This window comes from Strix uralensis, chromosome 6 (assembly GCF_047716275.1).
Source record: "Strix uralensis isolate ZFMK-TIS-50842 chromosome 6, bStrUra1, whole genome shotgun sequence".
NCBI lineage: Eukaryota > Metazoa > Chordata > Aves > Strigiformes > Strigidae > Strix > Strix uralensis.
In genome coordinates, this window is record NC_133977.1 from 34,627,466 (window position 1) to 34,648,857 (window position 21,392).

Here is a 21,392-nt window from a genome sequence, read left to right on the forward strand (position 1 = left end):
AGTTATTATTCTATACGCAAGACAGTCCTAAGACTGTTCTTCTCCTTGGCATACTGGACATCCAGTCACAGCAGTCAGCCTCCTTCACCTTATTCCCCAGGCCCATAACTTCTATCCATTCCACAGTGCCCTGGTCTACTCTTTCAGACAGACAGACGAGACATCCTTCCTCCATCCCTCTATCTTCCCACAGCTGGAGGGCAAAGGCTATACAAAGGCAACAGCAGACACAGGGATGGGAGCAGACGCGCAGCAGAGTTGGACAACACACAGCAGGCCGAGCCAAAGCACAGGACGGGTATCCTGGGGAGTATTACAATCGCATCAGCAGCTTTGATTTTGATGCATTCAGTATTACAATTTAGATGTGATGTTGGTATATTGCTAGTCATCATCATCAAATTCTGTCCCCCTAAGGGTGCAGCATGATAAAAGGCTCCATCTCCATTCAAGTTTTAAGTCAGAGGCTACGCTTCTTTCCCTGCAGCTCTCAACAACTCATAACCAAAGAAATGGAGACTCTCTGCCTAGAATTGGCAGGGCCATCACCCTGCAGAACTGCACCTCTATGACCCCCCTTGCCAGTTTAACAGCCTTGCCAACATGTAAAAAGACTGGATCAAACAAATGTACATGAAATGTTTACGTTTCAATTTCCAGTTTGAGCCATTTGATCATTTTCCAAATCATTTTCATCACCAGGAAAATATTTTGAAAATTCTGGATGTATCTTAAACATTTGTGAGGATTTGTTTATACCAAACTACACCGAGTTTACAAAATAAATAGTGGTCCTTCTTCAGGTGAGATCCTAGAGTACTTGGTAGGAATGCAAGCCACCAGCAGAAACAGCTGAAAAAGATCTCAAAGTTCTCCTACGTTATACTTTGTTTCAAAGACTACTATTAGTTCTTGACTTTCCAAAAGTAAAATTCACCCAATTTCTTAAAAAACAAAGAAACAAACCAACCCACCACACACCCCAACAAATAAAAAATAAGCCCATTAACATCTTCAAGTAGCAACTCATGTCGTATAGCTTGAAAGAACACTTGTCCCTATTCTCTATTGTGAGAAGTTCTAAATTCTGAATGTATCATAGTAAGGTCTGACTTCTCTGAGTTTCAAATATTTAAGAGGCATGCCAAAGAAAGAAGTTGTTCAGTCAGTTACATTTTTTTTTTAGTAAGCTTTCCTCTGCTGAAGTCAGGAGGACAGAGTCACCAGGCTAAATCTGTTTATATATGACAATGTCATCAAAATTTTTAATATTCTTCCTTCCTACGTAAAAAGCACATTCTAGAGACCAAAAAAGCCTGTGATAGCAGGAGAACATGGGGAAAATTTCTGTTCAGAACATTTATGCTTGTAATTTGTCCTTTTTTGTTCTTCTGCAATTCTAACATAAAGAAGTTTGAAATCTTACACTTGATTTTCACAGCATGTGTCTTCAAACACAGACAACAATTCCTTAATGCCTTGAGAAAGCTCAGGTAGCGCTAGGTGACAAATTGACTCCCAAATTAATCCACTTTATAGTCAGAGAGTAAGATTTCACATGTCTTCAAGGGAAAATGCACGTCCAGTATGCCACACAGCAACCTGCAGACATTATACAATCCATGAAGTATTTTTTGGAGGTAACTGGGAAACCATACTGATAGTTTCTCAGCAATAACACAAACAAAACAAAACAAAAACCTGGCACAGCACTAAGGCTGCATTTTTTTCCACCAATGCAGATCTCCCAGAGAGATCTTGCAGCAACATCCTAAAAGGGGAAACTCAGGATGAGTTTATCATCAGTGTGGAATATCCTGTGCCAAGTAAGAAATGGGAGAAGGAACTGAAGTTCTTAAGAACGTGTCTCCCATGAAGCCATTATTTGATAAGAGATGGACAAAAGATTTAAGGTTGAGACTGGTTTCTTAGGTAGGGCATTTTAAATATGTAACTTGAAGGATAGACTCCAAGGAAAACAAGCAGATATATTTATTCATTTCAGCCTTTATCCCAAGTTAATCCATACTCAGGGTACATCTCACACAGATTGTCATTCACTACGCTTTTTTCCCACACTACAGAAATATGACAGCATAAACTCACTGCAGATTCTTTAGAGGCATGATGTGGACAGGTACCAGAATACAAGAACTCAAGATGCTGAAACACATTCAGGGGAGAACAAACAGTATCAAGCGTGAGAACACCATGGCCCTAATCTGTCTGCTCAAGCCACTGACAAAAACAGCACAGAAGGTTGTTCCACATGGAAGAACTGCCATATCACTCTGAAATTAGGTATGAATTGTAGAAATCCTGGATTTAAAGCTATTTCCCGGCAGGAAGGTAAACAGGCAAATGCAGACAGAGACTGAGTGTTTTAACAGTGCAGAAGAGCCTGCTTCTCTCACCAACAGAGGGGGGAAGACTCGTGATATGCAGAATCTTAGGACAGCTGGCAAGATAGGGCAGCTGCCCAGAAGACAGGCTAGCAGTGTACTGGTATTTATTGGTCTTGTTAGTTCTCTCAGTTGCAGAGGATATGAAAACTTTTTCTTTCGCACCATGACTAGCAGGCTTAGCAGAGTCATGCAACTGCAAGCACTCAAGTTCTTTTCCAGTCATGATTTTGAGTCATATCAGAAGCTGGTACAGTGAATGTACTGCTTATTAAATCAGGCTTTCAAACATCTGGCTTTTCATAGAAAAATAATGAGAACTCATAGTGTTAGGCTGCATATTCTAAGTGATGAAATGCAACTAAGTTATATGACATGCAGGTACTGCTTTAAAATGAAGAACCACAAACAAAAACAAGCTATTAATCCAAGCAAGAAGTGTCCCAATTGCAATCAATTCAGTAAAACACATGTAATTTGTCAACTGACACCGTTTGGCTCACATAAAAGGAATCTTATCATTTAAATTGAAGATGAGGAGAAGTGTTCTTGGAAGAATGACAGTGTGATAAAGAAAATGTAAGTTAAAAGCACGCAGACAAGCTCACTTTACCAAGCCTGCAAAGATTAAATAAATATTTAAAGTGCAAGATGCATCTGTGAAATAAAAATCAACTTATTTTGAGATTATCTTGAGGGAAGCTACAATAATACAAACCACGTACTAACACATACAAGCACGTTTCTTGGCATAAGACATTCTCATCCTTATTGCAGAGATGTTTTCCATGGAATTTCAGAACTTCTATTAAGCTTCAGCAAATAATCATATTATTTTTCTCTGAATATATAGTTTCTCTACACACTGACAGAAAAAAAAAACTGTCAACAAAACCTTTAAAGTATCCCCTTTTGCTTGGTAGAGGCTCTCCAAGCCTTTACTCCAGGCAAAGCATTTCACAAGAGAAATCTAAAGGCAGAGCCTCCTGGGTATGCATATATTTTGAGGGAGGAGAGAGGGGAAGGGGAGGGACTGCATAGAAAAGGTCCCGTGGGATCATCCCAGCACCTTCTCTTTTCACGCAGTGCTCCACAGCTGCTTACAGAACATCCGCAGCCAGTGAACCATGTTGCTTCATTTCAGAAACCGCTGCTACGCCAAACCCTACGGCAGTACTTCAGAACTATTCATTTCAGTAACCCTGACATCAGTTTTTCCAAAGGTTACTGGTGCAGTAAGTTGGAGAGCTAAGTGGTAAAGACGATATTTCTAATTAAAGAAACAGCCATTTAAACAAAAACATACTAAATGAAAAGCACGACGACCAAATCCAATTCAGAATCAAACGTTAAAATACAATCAAAAGAAAACACTAGTGTATTTTTAAAAGTCTGCTTGGATGGTGGCTGCAATGAAGTAAAGCTGAACAGAGACCCTGAAGGAAAGTGGCAAAGCCACCAGAGTACAACACATGGTCCTGCTCTTTTTCTCCACTTCAACTGATAGCAGGTAAAGGTTATTCAGTCTTCTTCCTTCTTTTCCTAAGCAAGTAGTAAAGCATTATTTAATTTAATGAGCAATTGAATTGCTCATTAACCCAGAGATACTAATTGACTTCACTTTAAAAATAAAATTCATATGTGCAGTACTGGGTTGAGTTTCTGTAGTTCGGATTTAAAAGATTATTTGAGAGATAAAAAAAGAAAATATGCTTAAGGATTAGTAACAGACAAAATATAAAAATCATCTGCATTTTAAAATCTATTTGTAGAACAGAACTAATTTAACGTTTTTGTTCTTTTTTTAAAGCAAGATGGACTTTTTTCTATTTGTAAACAATTTCCTGCAAAAGTCTTTGTTGTTTTAAGACTTCTGCTGGGTTTTTTTAAGCATTACCAAGCAAGATTTACTTCTTTCTATATCCATATCCCGCTCCACTTTCCTATAATAACTTTTCCCTGGCTTTCCAAGGCAAAATGGAATGAAAGAAGGCTGAGGGAAACAAGAAAAAAAAAGGTTGTTAAAATTTAGTTATTTTTCTGCGTTAAACCTTAGCTCACAGAATCACGGAGTCATCTAGGTTGGAAAAGGCCTTGAGGATCATCCAGTCCAACCATTACCCTCACACTGACAGTTCTCAACTCCACCATATCCCTGAGTGCTATGTCAACCCGACTCTTAAACACCTCCAGGGATGGGGACTCCACCACCTCCCTGGGCAGCCCATTCCAACACCTAACAACCCGTTCTGTAAAGAAATGCTTCCTAATACCTAGTCTAAACCTTCCCTGGCGCAACGTGAGGCCATTCCCTCTTGTCCTGTCGCTTGTTACTTGGTTGAAGAGACTCATCCCCAGCTCTCTGCATCCTCCTTTCAGGGAGTTGTAGAGGGTGATGAGGTCTCCCCTCAGCCTCCTCTTCTCCAGACTAAGCTCCTTCTAAAGGATTCTAACAAAGACTTGATATAGAAATACTACTTCCATATACAGCCATAAATTCCCTTTAACCATATTTTCCAAGATTCAACAATCAAACCCAAGAGCCAGGATGCACAACAACAATTCTAACATGCCTTTTGCAACTCGATACTGTTCTGACAAAAATATCTACCTCCACGATTCCCCTCACAAAAGCTGAGACTGAGCTCAATTCCAGATATTAAATGGTTTCACTAGAAGTAGCTTAATGATATTATTTCAGTTCCACATTTTGGGAAGTGTGTTTTCATTTAAGGTAAGACAAGGCAAACTTCCTAATGAACAAATACTTGAAGCACATTCCTACCACAGCCTTGCTTCCACAACAGTCTTTGGAAGAACAAGTGCATGCAGGGCCCAAACAACAAACTGTATAAAGGCTACTAGTACAAAATGCACACACAATAAACTTTTTAAAAGACAATCTATGGAACCCCCTAAGCATATTTTGCTTCTTAGGGCTCATCTCTATGGTCATACTACAATGATTTGTGCTAAATGGTAAACTTAAATTAATATAGTGTACATAAATCTACAAAATTCCTTAAATGAACATTCTTATTCTAGTATGGCATTTATTTTTTTCCTTCCCTATTTAGACTAATTCACTTTGGAAAGGTTTATTCTAAATAAAAAAAAAAAAAGCCAATCACTATATAATCACAGCAGTTTTACTGGCACGACTAGTAAAACATTTCTAAGTAGACAAACTTCTATAAAATCAACTACAACTGATAGCAACCATGCTAAGAGAGGTTCACATTCTTATATCAGAAAGTGAAGATTAAAATAAATCCTTTATGAAATTCAGATAGGGAAACAAACAACCAAAAGGCCATTCCAATGAGACATTTGGGGTGTTTACTTATTTAGAAAAAGTCAACTCAACTCTCAACGATACAGCTGCAAGAAACGATCTGATATATGGGCTACCTGCCCAAAGGGGTAGTGGCCTGCATCTCTCCCCCAGTTAGACCTTCCTGTTGCCTTCACTGGGTTGAGCACAGCATTGTGCAATTAAGAAAGGAGTTGGGCAAAAACGTACTCACCAGAAAAGCCACTAGGCTTCCTTTGGAGCAGTGGGACCATGCAGACAGGGTGTACAGGAGATGGACAAGTGAAGAAGCAGGGGGAGGGAAAAGGACCGCTTCTTTCAGCAGCAGTCAGCGGTTAGATTAGATTAAAGTGTATTGTGAAACTGCTCCACAAATGCAATGTACACACAGAAATGAACAAGTTACAGCTGCCATGCAAACATACCTAACAGCTATGCCAAATTTAGATCAGGGGAAAAACGTATATCTGCATTCTTAAATGCTTTCTTCCTGAAAGGAAGTATAACAGTCACAAATAATTCTGCAATTCCTAATGCTAATGAAGAAAGAGATAGCAATACGGCTTAATAGTATATTTAGAACTACTTATGTTTAAGCATTATCATGAATAAAACTGCCATCAATGCAATCCTCTCCAAAAGAAAGAAAAAAATTAGAACTTGACAGGTTCCTAAGGTCCACTTAAAAACCCTATCAGATCATGAAATACGTTGAGTATTTTGACATCAGAAGATCTATTTGTTTGCACTATTAAAATATGGGTACAGTCCAATATAAAAGGAAACACAGCTAGCTTTCACAACATCAAAAGTTCAATTTTTAACATACTGCAGAAGCCTGGAAAGTAAAAAATAATACCCTAAAAATGGTTCTAAATAAAGAACATTAAATAAAATTATCTCTTCTCCCTACTCAGAAAAACAAGACTTGGCTAAAAGAAAGATTTTGAAATTAACACACAAGTGTTTATAAGAATGAATTAAAATGTGTTGACTTGCAAAAAGAAAGTAATCAAACATAAATCATTGTGAAAAGGTTCACAGATCATAAAATTAACACATTCTAAAATGTAACATATGATACAAACACTCTTAAGACCTGTTGCACAGTTATTTCTAAATGCTCCATGTTGCTGAACACATGCCAGTACAGGGCCTGATCCCACAAAGATTTACACTCATACTGAGCTGTGAATAGTCCTATTACAATCAACAGGATTACTCACAGAAAATCTACTTATCGTGCATAAAATTATCCACGCGTGAAAATCCTTGCCACCTTGCTTAATGTAAAAATCAGTATTAGATCATCACCAGCATAACCATAATCTAATATCAAATGAGCATATCGGAAGGCTTTCAATACTGTATTAACAAAGCCACAGTTACATGTCAAAATCCATGGGGATGTCACCAGTGTAGCAAACATACTTTAATATTCCAAAAAGCATAGGCAAAGTTACTTTTTATCTGGAAAAAAAAGCCACTGATTTTGTGGCACCAAACTACTCGAAAATAGTTAATTTTGAGAATTTATATGGGAATTTCTACCACTGTACAGTTAACCTGAAAAACACAAAGCAGAATTTCTGTCCTTACACTATGAAACTCAGACACTCAAATGTGCTCACTCCAGGGACTTCCAATGAAATTTATACGAGGAAAGAAAGCACTACACAAAACTAAGGCTACCTAGCATCTTCTAAGTACTTTTAGTAGTTTGTAACTTCAGTCCAACTGGTTAAAATTTTGTGAAATTTCATCTATCACATGCATGCCCCAAGCTGAATCTTCATAAAAATAGTTCAGATAATGTATCAAGTGTTGATTTTGATAACAGTGCAGTTATATGACAAAGCTGAGCCAATCTAACAGCTGTCATTGAAAAGGGCAATCCTGCTCCCTCCTTCTAGCTGTGAGAGTCCACCCTATCTTTTGTGCCTACTCTGATGCTCATACAGACATACTGGTTTATACACTCCACCAGCCTGGCAACTTTTTTTCCCCCCCAGTTATTAATTTTCTGCCAGGTTAACTCACTGACTGAATTTACCATAAAGACAGCATGTCAGAAGCAGCTCCAAACAGGGTGCAGGAGTGGGCCCTTCCCTGTTCAGCATTCACAGTCTAACTGTCTCAGCCCATCTCATATAATTTCACCTTGAAAATAAATGGAAAAGAAAAATATGTTGCTTTTTAAAAACTGTGATTTTTTTTTTTTGACAAGCCCTTAAATTCCTTGTGTCTCACCACTCCTCTACTATCTGCAAGTATCTGTGAAGCATCTCTTATCACTAGCACTATGCTAGCGTTGTTTTACAGAAGATGACAACCTGCTGTTGCTATCAGTTACCCTACTGGCCCAAATGGCAAAGGTCTGTATATATGTATATGAAACAGAATTTCTGGTGTTTCTCTCCAGATTGCTTTTTAAAAATCCTTAAAACATTACACACTAAAACTCCTGGGAAAATACAAGAAGTTGCATGCAAACATACAGAAGTTTCAGGGACTATCATGACTAAGGTACCTCGGTTCATCATAATTCACCTCTCCAGCCTACTGGCACTGTCATTTTATTTTTTTTTTTTTTTTACATAGAAAGATTATATATGTGTGTGTGTCTGTCTCTCTTTTTCTACAAAGCATTGTTTCCTTCAGCACACTGAATGAAACTGCTCCACAGAAACAGGAGAAACTAGTAAGATAGTTTACCATATCCTTGCTCCATTTGTTGCAAGGGCTGAAATGTGTGTAAATGAGACACAGAGAGAAGGAAAAGAAAGTCATGACCATTTAAGCAGTTGAATGCTATCTTGCAAAATAGAATCCTATCCTTGATCCTGCCAGAGATCTTATACAAGTCTACACAAGCCATTTCTACCAAACTTTTTTTTAAAAATAGGTGATCAATAACTGTATTTTCCTCATTTTCTGGGTGCTTACCCTGACACATTTGGGTCAGATTTACCTTAAATGCTGAGTACTCGAGGCTGCAATTAAATAAATGATAGCAATAGTTTGAAAATAGAAAGATGAATGCAATGCTGGTTTGTTTGGGTTTTTTTTAAAGAAAGCTCTTAAAGAGCTCAATGGACATCCACACCAAACAGAAATTTTCGTCTTATTCCCAGGCATCATCAGTTCTCCGGCCATAAAATAGAAATATGCATTTCCCTTCCTTGAGGCGTAGTGAAATACTGGTAATAATAAGCAACATTCAACATAGGTCACAAGGTGAACTAATCAGTTTATAGTGGTCTTGTTCCTGTGGCCAGCACAGCTCCTGAGGGGAGAAGGTGGCACATCTAAGATGGAAAGGTAAACCCACATCAGTCACTTAGGTAACTGCTGTGAGAAGGTGGGTGAGAGGGGTCTGGCCTCTCCTAGGAGCTAATCACTGATCAGAAAGGACAAACAACCAGTGGGTTTCCAATTAACAGAGTGGCCATTTTGGTGAAGAATCACTAGAGGAACGGGGGCACACAGATGTAGGACTGTCATCCAGAAAAGGTGAGCACGACAGTAACACTGAAGAGAGTAACACTGGTTATCACCATGATGTTGTAACAGAACTGTAAGAGATTTGGCTTCTTTCCTCAGCTCTGCCACTGCTGTTGGGCAAATCTGTTATCTTGGCAAATCATCCCCCGCCCTGTATTTCCACTTCCTTGTCTCCACAACAGGGGCAATGACCCACCTAGGATTTAGGTGTGAAGAGAGCAGTGGGAACTATCTATGAGGGCCTCACAAGCCTACTGACAACCGTTACAGAAATTTCACAAAGAAATATATTCATTCTGCCTTCAGAGCAGGATTAAGCAGAGCACAGTAAGAGAGCAGACGTTATGCAACGAGAAGAAAGCAAATTACAGAGCAGCTGCTTATTCAATGAGCAGCATGTATCCTGTACATTCAAAAAGGTAGGGGCTTCTGCGGGAGGAAATATTGTGTTCATGTATCACAAAAGACTACAATATAATATTAAGGTACCATACATTAGTAATAGTGAGGATGGTAAAATGAAGGTGGCATAGGTAAAGCTCAGTGCTCCATTTTTAATGTTTGTGTGCTTGACTTATACCTAAAACTGTTCTTTTAAAAGCACGCTTTTCTTGCCTGTGATATCTTTACTTCAGCTTCATTGTTTTCTAAAAAGCCAGCTACACACATTAAAGAAAAATAGTAATCACAGAAAAATTCAAGCCAATTAATTAATACATCCACATAGACTAAATAACATTGGACAATAAGCTAATGAAAGTATAATCAAGGTTTTGATCAGAAAACCTTGAAGTTAGCAGCGAAAGCAGTCTCAGATACTAGAATACATCCCTCATTTACATACACGACAGCGTTAAGGAAAACTTGCAGGAAAATATCAACACTAATCTAAACCATAGGTGAGAAGGACATGAATAATGATACAAAACAGATCTTACAGAGTGCAGGCAATGTTTCTAGATCTTACTCCAGTATTTGAAAGCATTACTTCAGCATGAGCTCTCAGGTTGTGAGAGCAATGCAAGAGTTTTAGAATACAGGAACCATTCTCCTAAGTTGCAATTTCAATTTAGGACATCGCCATGCATTAAGTACACCTTTTTTCCCTAACTTTGTTACAGTAAACTTATTCAGGGTAAGATTACATTCTGTGTAACATCTAGAAACAAATTCTGCAAAATGTCGTTGGCTCTCTGAAGAGTAACTTTTCACATGGTGATAGTGGCGAGGAACATTTTTGCATTTAAACCTGCTGAGGAGGCAGAGTCATACACCTGCATAACTTCATTTTTAATGGATATTTATTTCATTTCAGCTGTGTTTCAAACATTCCCTTCATCTACACATGGAACAGTAACCACAAAAAATCCAATTAGTCTGAAACATGATAGAATGAACACCTCTTCAGTAACAGATTTGATTTGCTGCAGACTGATCAAGCAAATCTTATGCTTTCTATATTGTTTTTCAAACACCACACTGTTACCTTCAGTGGCCATCTTTCAGAGCCACACATGGTCTGGGCCAGAAGATCTGAGCGAGCCCTTCCTAAAGCTCAAAGACATAGATCTCTGTTGACTGCTCCACTCCTCAAATGCCATAGGTCTACCCTACCTACAAAAAAATAAAGGCCTTTCAGGGACCTAGGGACTCCACAAGGCTAATACACCTAGCCACTAAAAATTACAAAACTAAACATGAAACACAGAAAATAAACTATTTCAAGCACATAAATATCTACTTCACTTTTGCTAACGTAAACACAATGCAACACACACATAACAGTTGATGAAAAAAATAAGCCCATATAATAATCCCCTGAGGAAGTAAAAAGAATCACAGGTGACAGTTACTAATCATAATGCACAAGACGTTTCCATAAGGTGTTTGGACCCTTCAGAGATGGCAGCTGTATAAGAATATAAAAACAGCGAAGTGACAATGATTTAGGTATCATTAGAAGCAGCATCTCAGACAGTATGTTCTGGTGGTAGCCCTTTCTTTCCTTTAACACATGATGAAAAACAAGGAGCAGCTGATCTTGAGATGCTCCATTAGGGAAACCACTGATCAACAGTGAACAAAAAAAAAAGAATATCTATCACTGTTCTTCAAAGTATTCAAGCAGTTATGAACTGGGCACCACAGAGCAATTTTCATCAGTGCAATCAAGGATTGTTGTGGCCTAACCAGCACTCTGTTACAACAGCATCAGAACAGTATCAAGCATCTTCATCAAGCAAAAGAGTCAGCACATAAACGGACACATGTTAGTATTTAAAGACAGTATGAAATCAGCCAGAGGGGGAAGGAATAGAAATAAACTCTAAATTCATGGAAGTGAGCAACTAGGTCACTTTCTCAAAACCCCCTCTTGGAACACAAGCACATTACAGACCATGTAAATTTGCCAAGACAACAAAGAAGGTTTTTAAGAGTACACTTCTGTACAGTTAGGATTTTTTTTCCCACATTGTTGCAACAAATCCACCACCTCCCTACAGATAACCAACATTTGTGGTCAGATTAAATCAACTAAAAACTATTCCTACCCTGCTTACATAAAATTCCAGAATTGTAAATCAGCCTCTTTTAATCTGGCTGATCTTCACTCCAAAGAAAAGAAAGAAAAAAAAAGTCAAATCAAGTAACTACTAAATCCAGCGTGCTTCTGCAGTGTATCCTCTTCAAAAGGTTATCCACAACCCCAACAAGAACTTCCAGGTAACTCTCCACCTTGATACTCCAAGAACAGTATGAGCAAGGAATCCCGCTGACTTCTATCACATACCCCAAGGTGATTACTCCTCATTACAGTTTTATATTTCTCAAACAATTTTAAAGCACTTAAATCCATTTTCAGATCAAGGCAAGCCAAAACATGAGATGTCTAGAAGCCATTTTATAAGAGCAGTAATAACATAGTTATCCTGGCCCATTAACTAACATTGAAAATAATCCAAAAAATAAAACTCAGACTTCTCAGGATTGTACCCTCTTGAATAAAAAGATCGTGGAAATTGGATTCTACCTCAATGATTTTGGTACCCTGAAGCTAACTCTCGCTAATTAAGTACTAGAACACACTAAAACAGAAATTCAGATTGATCAAAAGATATGATTCATGTTTATAATAACTGCTATAATTATTAGGAACAAAAATCTTGAAGGTTCTTGATGCCATTAACTCAGAGACCAACAATTAAGAGCTACCATCCCAACAGGTCTGAAATTTCTGAGAACCCATAGTCAAATAATTTCATGAAGCCAAGTCTTAGTGAAATACATTTAACACAACCCATATTACAAAGCAAGCAGGAAAACAACCTGTAAAGTAATAAAATATTCTTACAGGATTATGGTAAGAGAAGAACCCAGCATGTCCTGTGTTTATGGACTGCTTTCCAGATACTATTTTCTCCTTCAACCATGTTAAAGACTCTCAAGTCCTCAAGCCCTCAACCCGCTGACACAGCTGCCCTCACCCAGGTTCCCTCAACACAGAGTTGTGTCCCATAGGTAATGGGCAACAATTTCAGGCACCCAAGATGCAAGCGCTAAAGCCAAGACTGCTTTGCTGAACTTGAGTCCAACCAAAGATAAGGAATGAAGAGTTGCCCAGTGTTACAGCAAATTTTAGGCATGTAACACATAACTACAAGAGATCCCATGCTTTCTGGACACGCAGCCATACTCTCATCACCACCACAACTGTGGAAAGCCCCATGCCTGTCCTGTGACCTATAAGGAACATAAGCCAGGGACAACACAAAGACTCACTAGACAGTAAACTACAAAGTCATGCAAAGAATTGAGAGATTAGGTTTTCTGTCAGTTTGTACTTTTACATTGCTGTTCCTCAAAAAGTGACAGTAAACTCACACTTAAATCTTCCTTATATTTCATCCAATACAGTGTATATAACACTGAGTATAGGTTCCTAACAGGCACCAGAAAGCCTCAATACGCCTGGTTTGCATGATCTACTTTTAAGCGTCAGATTAAGACAACAAGCCCACTGGTTTTGTCTACAAACTGCCACCTATTCTACTTATTCAAGCAATGTACTGTGACAACTGGATGATCATCCTCTGCATGCTCCTCTTCTATAAACTCTATTTTATTCCCCCTCCCAATCCCTTAATTTCATGTCAGGTATAAATAGTGGGTGATCATAAAAAATATATTTTAAATACATAAAAATTCTTTGCTATGAGTCACTTAAAAAGAAAACTTCATAATCTCTACTAGGAAAATGCAACATCAAGGCCAAGTAGCTTTCCCTTATTTCTTTGCACCCCCTAACTATACAAGCCTTTCCGATCCCCAGAAGACAACCACATAAGTTTCACATCTTTTTGCTGACTCAGAGAAAAATTAATCACCGAGTATAACTGTCAGGTTCACCAGTGACAGAAGAAGCTCCTGAGAACAGCAACCTAATAAAGCTTTCCTCCTTGAGGGATGACAGCAGTCTTTCTCCCGTATGAATGATTCATTTTTGTTTGATATTGTTCAAGCAATATTCACACAGGGCACCTTCACACTAGATTTTACCCAAAAGAAGGGTTATAAGGTCAAAACATAAGTTGAAAGCCAATATTACACAGACACATCTAGAAAATTTGCAAGTGATTGTGGTCTAAAATAATTGTATCACATCTTGGTACCCTGAGGATTGACCACCTCCCTCTGCAGTAGATCTACTGTGGTCACTACAAAAATTTTCTTCAAGGTAAGAAGTGTAAGGTTACTCTAGCAAAAAAGGAGTCAGTTGAGTTTCTCAATCTTTCATGAAGAACTTCTTTGTTAAAAGAAACTTTTAAGGACACAAAATTACAAGATTTCTTACATTTATTTATACAGTCACTGCTGTATCTAGAAATGCTCAGTGCTATAAATGGCCCAACTTAAAAGCCTGACAATTGTCATCCATCTCACATATATTTTGTCTGACAGAGACTCACATGTAACAGTGACCTATGTTAGGAACCACTGTGTATGTGGTCAAAACCAGAGGAGAATCATACTTCAGGAGGTCAGCAACAGAGATGATAATTTGCTTCAGCGTACTCTTATTTGAGAAACTCTGAAATCATCCACTGCATCTGGAAATACTGACTGTTATAATGCTTACAGACTAAAAAATCATCCATGGATCCCGTGAAATGTACTCATTTCTTGGCTTTAATACTCACTTTGCTCCCTCTCCCCTCCCTTTACAAAACTGAAGAATGTTTGCAATGCAATACTACAGATTCACTTGTTGAAAGCAAGACTAAATAGCTTTCACTATCAAAGGAAGCCTGCAGAAAGCTGGCGAATTCAGAAGTTGCTTACTTGCTTTGCCCCTTCCCAGTAAACTACAGATCACAGCTACATCCCAGGCAGCTGACCTGCATAATATGCTGCTTATTGATTGGCAAAATAAACTTCACTTTATGCTGAAGGTTTCTCATACTTGATGACTAGAGCTTTAGGCCAGATATCATCATAAATACATGCTAGAAGTGTTTTACATACACATACATATGCACACATACTTCTTAGGAGCACAGCACCATTTTCAAATCTAATCCCAACAACAGAAAAAAAGAAATCTGACAACTTTTCAGGGCAATCACGTAGCAGTTAAAATTCAGAGAGTGTAAAAAGACATTTGTTTCCCCTTTCTTAAACACTGCTAGTGAACATATGACTACGCCAAATCTGCCCAGCATCAATATTTCTCACTTCACCTCTTGCACTAAGGCAACATGACCTGGTCATGACGTTACTGGCATTGTAAACCTTTCTAACGATGTCTTTTATATCCATTTTGGGGTACATAATAGTAAAAGTTAATACAGCCTTTATGGGACATTATTACAAAAATGTTAAAATACTTGTCAAAATTTTTATGAATGGGCATCTTCTTACAGATGTAGCTGCCATTTGAAGCAGTTCTAGAGCAGAAGGCTTATCAGTCTCATATCTGAGCTCACTTACACAGATATCACAACAGCTTTATGCATTAGTAATATCATGTGTTACATCAAAAAGTTATTTTGTTTTACAGACATTTTACTGGCACCTTGATTTTTGGTTTGGGTTTTTTTTCCCAGTGCAAGAGATCTAGACAGTTTATATTTGATAGGCTGTTCATAAATTATACCCTACTGCTGTTTGCAGGTTGGAACTTCTTCCCACACAGATTTCATTTTATCATCAGACTGTTTAATTCTGCGCTTATAAAAATGTCATCCTAGTCATAAGGGAAGAATTACACAGCACTGTCTTAAAGTTTTCTGCACAAACTGTGACAAGATGCAGATACTGTAATACTAATGTGCCAGTAGAGTATATCAATTGCAGGATCAGGCCAATATACATACCGTGTTAAAGAGCTATGTCTTGCTGTTTTCCAAAGTGCAATGAAATCATGAAGCAATATAAATTAGTAATACATTAACTGTATTACAGTATTCACACTGTTACCTCTTGATATCATAGCCTTGAATACATTAACACACTGATAATATCGCAGGAGTATACTAAAAATTATTTCTGAGCAAAAGCAGTTTCAGTCTCTATATTATCTCCCAAAATAAAATTCTGACAGTATAGAAGAAGCTATCAGGAGATTCTAACCCTTCTGCACATTGTGCTTTCCACAGTCTTTCTAAAAGACACTGAATTGTGTCCCCTCAGGACACACTTATAATCAAGTTCTGCGATAACATATTATGGATTTTTCCAGATATTTTATCCAACATGCTGAATGATATATGAAAAATATCTCTATATAGAGTCAGGGAAAGACAATTTAATCATGTACAGTATTGGAATACTCACATATGTTACTGTATTTTAATTTGTACGATAATTTGTAAGTTAAATAGGTTAAACCTGTGTCAGCTGTGTAGTTTATGGCATTGTTGCTGATGTATAAAGTATTCTGTTCTATGTAGATGATGAGGAAAATGTATATTTAAAATGTATATAGAGTACTAATGAGCTAAACAGATGGAGTTGTGTTTTTAACTTCACTGGAAAGTACTGGAATAAAGTAACTAACAGCATTTGTGTAAATGAAAATAAATCTCATGAAAACCTGAATGGATTTTCTTTTGTTAGACAGAAGTGTGCGGTTGGCATATAGCTATATATTATAGCCCATGGCTGTGTTTTGCTGACATGGCCTGTCAATAGCTATGTCTCAGCTGTTAAAAAACAGTAAGTTAAACGTATAAACTCAATACTAGTTCAAGGGTTTCTGCATAGATTCCAATACACAGAAGTAAAAAAATTTTAAAAAAATACTTGATGAATCTCAGCACTCCAAGAAATACTATTTCCCTGAAAGTATTTCTGTCAAAAAAACAAATTAAAGTACAAGTTAATCATAGTACTGATTCTTCACATAAGCCCTGCAACCTGATAGAAGCAGACACCCATGTCTACTTACATCCATGAAGACTCTGTGGGACTTCATTTGTCTTTAAACACTCAGTTATGCAGATCAGACTGCAAGCTGAAGGCTTGAATCTATTTCATCATAAATGATGCTGGTTTGAAAGGCAGCTATCATTAAAATGCCAGGCAAAGGCACAAGAAGTACTTATTTTAAATAAATCTATTTCTCTGTTAGATCCACTTAAGAGTCTTCAAAGTAAAGAAATATTTCCAATGGCATTTACTTTTCATTTCTTGTCCCATTCATTTAATATACATGTCATTGTTAAGTTTGGACAAGAAGGTTGGACACTTCAGTTTCATGTTTAGAATAACAGCTCTATGTTTATTTATCCAAGGCCTTATACCAACATTACTATTTCTTACTTAACTTTCATTACTTCACACAGAAAAATGTATTTTATATTGGAGCCAAAATTAAATCAAACTTAATCCCGAATTATGCTAAACAGTTAAAGTGATGTTGATAGATTAAGGCTCACTCCATCAAGCTGCTCCATACAGACAGGTCTCCATTTCTAATATTTAAAAAAATGGGAAAACAGCCCACATAGTGGTCCTCACCAGATGAAGACTCTACAGAGATCCTAGTCACAAAAACCATCACAAATCTCTACCAGCAGATACAGAAGACAATCCCATTCTGTTTTTTCCCCCAAAATACTAGAATACAACAAACCCTTCCTCCCCACTAGTAAATTTTAAAATGTTTTACCTAAATCCATACGCTAACAACCAATACCCTGATCTTTATTATTTGCAAATTTACACTACTGAACCTGTGGTGCAAAGAACCCATCTAGAAGTTAGCTAAACTCTTTTAGATGTACCATCAACATACTTCACTAATGTATTAGTATCCTCATAGTTCAGCTCTAACATTACTGGTACACAGAAGTTCTCAGCTGGAAGTAAGAACTTCCAGCCTCAGTGGTTTTACAACACCAACTCTCTCTAGAACACACACATGCTCCACGGAGCTTTAAATCCTCATACACATAAACTTGCATACACTGAACTGAGAGGGAAAACCATCTTTTGAGAAGCTACATAATAATATTACAGAAGTATGTGTTCCTTCAGGTGAACAATTTAGCCTGCAATATAACTTTTCATATTCTGAGTAATTTTTCTTCCCATTTTTTTTAACCATTGTGGTTCTTCAAGTAGCTACTTACCTACTTATGATCTGATTTCATAATCCATTATATTAGGGATTTTCCACAAATAGAACATGTTTGCAATGCAGTAGAAATTAAACACATATGGACAAGGACAGTAACAGAAACATAAACTACATATACATCTGTTCTCCCAGGCCTTAGCCTGAGGAGTGGAGACAGAAAAAGTACATGTGCACATGACAGCCTAAATGCAAGAGGTCAGCCTCATCTTTTTTAGCTTTATTCAGTTATATGAGCTCACTAACTGCATGTATATTTGGGGAAGAGGGGCATGCAGACATCCAGAAACAACTACAAAGAAAATACACGTATATTCAGCTGAATATTCATTAAGAAAGGCCATGACAACAGTTTTCAGAAAACCGTGCAATTGAAAAATTTTGTAGAATTTTCCTTAATTACTGCAACAAGAGTGGGGTTTGCTTGCCTCTCCCATGAATCTGCCTGTACCCTGTACAAGGGGTCTGCAGATCCCATGAGATCCACAGGAAAGCAGACCTCATGAGCTCTAGGGCTTCCCAGCACAGCCAAAGCTTCTGCAGATGACAGCTGTCACCCAACACATGCATGAATCCCAGACACTCGACATGGAACACTGAAAAACTAACACTGCCCACAGGTATGCAAACTTTTTACATAGCAGAATAGATTTGAAGTCTAGATTGGACCATTGGTTTATCTAGTCTGATTTTGAGTACAGCATAAGAACACCTGCAAAAATTGATACAGGTTAGCACTATTTTTCCACCTCTTTCCTTCACAAGGCATGCTTCACCAAACTCATGGAAAATGACTGCAGAAGTTGTACCACTTGTAAGGACAAAATCTGATAGGGGTACTCCAAAATGTTTAAGCGTGACAGGCCCACGTACATATTTCTAGCAAGCTTGTAAAGTACTACTGAAATCTGTGAATAAGTACAGCAAATAAACAAAGCAACCGAGATCCTATTCAAAAGAAAAACCATAGTCCTCTGTCATTTATCTTGTACCAATGGCAAAGATACTGCTCATCAGAAACGAGACGTCTCTCCCATCTGAAACTTCTTGGACCAGAATGTCACATGTATGCAGAGATAGGTCATGCTCTAGGTAGACTTTCAAAGCAAGACTTAAAGCTGCGATCACTGGATTCCACATATCTACTTTTTTTATCATTGTGCAAAAGCCCTCACAGCTGCTCTGAACACTTTACAAACACAAAGTGATCAGAGAGACGATTTACGTTTGCAACATAAATGTCTTCCCTTTTTATGAGCCAGCTTAATACAGACAATTGCTGCACTCATCCCAGCTGAGGCTTGGCAGGAATTGGAGGAGGGAAGATGATGAAGAGTGAAAGTGTTCAAAGCCCAACTAATTTCTGCTCGACTCCTCCCGGTCCCCCCTGCCCTCCGGACCACTTCCAGCCTGGCACTTGTTAGCAGCTCCCGACGCTGGAGAGAGGTCCCTTGCAAAAGCTTTCTCCGAGCAGCTGCGACTCGGGGAAGGTTATTCAAAATATAAAATTAAATTAAATATATTTTCACAGGTCGGCACACTTCACCTATCTTACACCAGGAACAATGGGGACGCGGGCAGCGAGAGGATACGGCCGCCCGGGAGGACGGGGCCGGGGGGACGCGCTGCCTGCCCGCCTGTCCGCCCGTCCGTCCGTCCGTCCGTAGCTCCCCTGGCTCTTTGTCCGTCTGTCAGACGGCCCCGCTGGCAGCGCCGGCCCCATCCCCACCTCCCCGGCGAGGCCTGCTTGGCCCCGCAGCGGCCCCGCGGCTCCCGGCCCGCCGCGCGGGGGGCCGGCTCCGCCGGGGAAGCCCCGCCGCTGGCCGGGGGGAGCGGAAGGGAGCTCCCGGCGCGCCCCCCCCTCCACGCGCGGCGGGGAGCGGGGGATGAGGAGGGCGCCCGCCGCCTCCCTCCTCATCCCCCGCTCCGCCGGAGGGGCCAAGCGCGGCCCATGCGGGCGGGACGCGCCGGGCCGGGCCGCGCTGAGCCGAGCCGCAGCCCCCCCCTTCCTTTCCTTCCCTCTCCTCCTCCTCCTCCCTCCCTCCCTCCCGCCGCGCACCTCCCGCCGCGGCGGCGGGCGGGCGGGCCCGGCCGGACCCGGCCAGCTCCCGCTCCCGCCCGCCGGCACTTACCGGCCGCAGAGCTGCGAAGAGAAGGCGGGCCGGGCCAGGGCGCGGCGGCGGCGGCTCAGAGTGCCCGTGCCGCGGCCCCGGGCATGGCGGGGCGGCGGCGGGGCGCGGGGGAGGGGAGGCGGCGGCGGCGGCAGGGGAGGGGAGGCCGAGGGGAAGTTGGCGGCGGCGGCTTCTTCCTGCTCCGGCGGGGCGAGCGGCGCCTTCCCTCAGCCTCCTCCTGGCGGTGACAGCGACAGCCCGGCCAGAGCGCCGCCGCGCCGCGGTGCAGCATGGGAAACGCGCTCGGAGGACCGGCGGGCGCCCGGGCGCGGCGGGCCGGCGGCGCGGCGGAGCGAGGAGGAGGAGGAGGGAGATGGAGATGAAGATGGAGATGGAGAGGGGAGCTGGGCCGCGCCGCGCCGGGCCGGGCCGGGCCTCCCGCTGGGGCCGGGGCCGGGGCCGGGCCGGGCGGTGCCGGCGGCCAGGGTTATGCGCGGGTCAGGAGGCTGGCGCGGCCGTGGGAAGCCCCGCCGGGCGGGCCCGGCCGAGCGCTGCCCCGTGCCGGCCCTGAGGGGAGGGGAGGGGAGGGGAGGGGAGGGGAGGGGGGACGGGAAAGGCCCTTCGGCCGTGCGGGGTGGCCAGGCCAGGCCTCGGGCGAGGAGAGGGCGCTGCCGGAGGGGCTGGGGGTGCCCCCCCATACCCCCCGGTGCCGTTCCAGCGGCTTCATTTCCAGTAGGGGCCCTCGGAGGCTAAGGGGCCGGCACGGCCACGGTGGGTGCTGGGGAGGAGGCTGAAGTAAAGCCGGATCACCCCCTGAGCACGGGTCCCCTCTCCCGACGCACCCCACTTCTCTCGGGCGACGCCGGGGCCTTCTGAGGCAGAGGGGTGCGGCCAGGTGCAGGAGGCTGCGGGAGGCCCCGGACCACCGGTGTGCTTACGGAGGTGGTGGCTGTGGGGCTCCCAGGGCCTCCAGATCCATCAAGAAGTCCCGAGATGAGTTTTCTGCGCTGTAATCTCCATGATCGTGGTGTCCTCCATGACCCCACGCAGTAAACAATTTGGAGAATTGCTAGAGGCCAGATCTTCTTAAAGCCGGCGCCTTCCTTGGAATAGCTCTCCACCCAAACTGTCTGTGCCTTCACAACTTTGCGTCTTGGTCTCGCATCCCTCAACTTCACCTCTTTTAGGGGTTACCAACTTTTCCAGGTTTCTCTAAATAAAGTCTTTAGCCCAGCAACGCACTTAAACACGTGCTTAACTGAATTGCTTTATGTCACTTGCTTATAATTAAGCATGTGCTTAAGTGCTCTGCTGGATTGAAGCCAAAATCTGCATCAGCTCTATTGGGTAAAATTTACCAGCTTCATCGGGCTTAGCTTTATGAGTCATTCAATCAGCAGCAGCCCAAAGCTTTTTGCTACAAG

At 41.0% G+C, this 21,392-nt stretch overlaps 1 protein-coding gene across 10 annotated transcripts in view; it reads right to left on the reverse strand.

Moving 5' to 3' along the window:
* The window catches only part of ZNF148 (zinc finger protein 148), a 53,454-nt gene extending 33,260 nt beyond the window's left edge, over positions 1–20,194 (reverse strand). For 8 of the 10 annotated variants that reach the window (XR_012629521.1, XM_074873642.1, XM_074873641.1 and 5 more), the window contains exon 1: positions 19,990–20,194. The gene's annotated coding sequence lies outside the window, so the exon portion shown is untranslated. Of the gene's footprint in view, positions 1–10,705; positions 10,765–19,403; positions 19,532–19,989 lie in introns of those variants that run through there. The other 2 variants (XM_074873639.1, XM_074873638.1) reach the window with 2 other exon arrangements.
* Positions 20,195–21,392: the final 1,198 nt, after the last annotated feature.